Raw genomic sequence first — 2,586 nt, forward strand, 5'->3', positions numbered from 1 at the left:
CATATTTTAAGTTTTTTATCTCTATTATTTGTTTCCAAGAATTTGAAGATTATGATCTTTGGTGTGGTTTCTTCATGTTTCTTTTGCTTAAGGCTTGCAGAAACTTCTTGGATCTGTGGGTTTGTAGGTTTTTTTATTTTCATTTTAGGATAAATAAAAGGAAATTTTCATAGGTCAGGTTCTATGGAACCATAGCCTTAGATGGAGAGTTTCATGTGGAAGGCTTATTTGGGCACACGCTCAGGAACAACGTCTGCAAGAAACAGTATTGAATAGAGAGAAAATTTGAACAGTAATATAGTTAGAAGAGAAATCCTAGTCAATTCTATGGGAAATCTCTAGAGTTAAAATGGTCCTTCAGAGTTGTCTTAAACTGAGACAAGAAGGGTGACTGGCCATTGGGTGTGGGCTGCTCTTAGGATGGTGGCATAACCTTAGGTAAGGAGCTTCCTTTGGACAGGAGAAGTTCCTTTGAGAGGGATGCAGCTCTAAGTTACCTACAGCCAATGCTCCTGGCAGTTGAGAGAGTGTGTGTCTCACTCTTGAAGTGGAAACATAGGTAGTACACTACAGAATCCATTACAGAAATGCTTTCTTCTGCAATGAACTTAAAATCTTCAGTGCTAGAAGTGGTAGAGATTCTTAACTCCTGCAGTATACATCACTTCTACTATTTTTGGCACTTCCATCAAAGATGGTCTTGGATTGTTACTCAGCTGTTTCATTATGTAAGTATTATCTCCTCAATTAAATTATAAACTTCTAGAAAACAGTTGCCATCTTTACCACCCTGTAGCTTCCAAAGTGACTATCAGAGAATTGTGCTCACTTACTAATACAGTGCTGATTCCCAAAAGAATTGTTTAGATCACCTCATCCAAACCCCTTAAATTACTACTGGGTAAACTGAGGCTGAGAGAGATTGAACAGCCAATAAGTGTCTGACCTGAGACTAAAACCAAGGTCTCTCAATAATTCAGCGCTCTTTCACTGTGCCTGAGTATTTCATAGTGGGTCATCAGTAATTAATACATAAATATAATTGAGTATTTACTACCGTACCTCTAATGAACAAATGGCTCCACGAAGACTTTAAGTAAATATGAATGTCATCGCACAGAGGTTTTCAGGAAACATAGGATTGGTGAAGACTTAAAGATCCACTCATACAATACATTATGAGTAATATATTTTGTATTTGTAAACAAATACAGATTTTAAGTGCTTATATGCATAGAAAAAGACTATAAGGATATAATCCATATAAACATGTTAGCACTTGTTATCCCTGGGTTGCAGAATTAAGAGTTATTAACAATAAACATAGATAAATTTGCATAATTATAAATACAGCTATATCAAACATCTAGTCTATTGAGTGATTTTAGGATTGTATTGCTCTTCTGCATCTCTGTGATAAGTTGCTTACCACCTCTGTAGCTAGCCTAATCTGTCTGTGGACATCACAGCCTCTTAGAATATTATTATATTGAACTGAAATCTTTTTCCCTAGGGTTTTCACCCTTGATCCTATTTTCTCCTTGTGGCCATTCGTTGGAAGTTTTATTTTTATTCTATATGAAAGCCCTTCAGACATATGAAGGCAGCCTGTTCTCCTTCCAGTCAAACATCTCTCCTTTTCCTCTTTTCAACTTCAGGTATTTGGTGCTGTCCTTAGCTATTGAGAACAACCTCAGATCACACCTCAACAGGTCTCTGGGAGTCCCAACCAGAGAAAAACTGTTAGGTGAATCCAGAGAGACCATTGATGGGTTATTTATTCACTGAACATTAATCGAGGGCTCAACATGTGTTGTGTTGTGAGCTGGGGATATAAGAATGAATGTTAAGATGCTTCCCCCGGACTTCTCAGTGTGGGAAAGGCAGATTTATGACAGCTGACCACCAGGTAGCTTAATTAAGATACGAAAAGAGATCAGTGGGAGCACAGAATTGTGACCAACTCTCCTGGGGGAGTGCGGAAAGTGGTGCGAAGGAAGTGGCATCAGAGCCCTGTCTTGAAGGGAGAGAAGGAGTTTGTCTTGGTCTAACACAGAGGTAGATAGGCTGAGCCCAACACCTGTTCTCTAGGGAATTTTGCTTGTCCAAATACAGCAATGCATTCCTTAGTGTCTCCTGCCCAGGCACAGAGTTTGTTGGCTATTCCACTTCTTGGACAGGTGAAGAATGGAATGGAAGCATGACAAAGGCATGAAGCAACAGGGAGATACTATAATCTAATAGACAAATCTCTAGGCATTTTCCTCCCCTTGCTCCCAATTTGAGTAAAGAGATGTCTTTAAAGGAAGGTGAGAGTCAACTTTTCCTATAGTAGTTGGTAAATCAGGTTCAGCCTAGAGTGTGGCATTCATCCAGGCCCTCTCAACTAAATATGTCTATTATTTTCTCCCCATGCCACCTCGTTCTTAGAAAACCTGCCCATCCACAGCCTGGAAGGGGTGGCTCTAATTATCATGTGTCTCTACCTCTACAATGTCTGATTGTACTAGCTTAGACATGTGGCCCTTGCTGAGCAATTAAATGGCTCTTTGCAGGGAATATGGAATGGGACTATAGTGACTGAGC

This window comes from Equus caballus, chromosome 5 (genome assembly GCF_041296265.1).
Source record: "Equus caballus isolate H_3958 breed thoroughbred chromosome 5, TB-T2T, whole genome shotgun sequence".
Classification (NCBI taxonomy): Eukaryota; Metazoa; Chordata; class Mammalia; order Perissodactyla; family Equidae; genus Equus; species Equus caballus.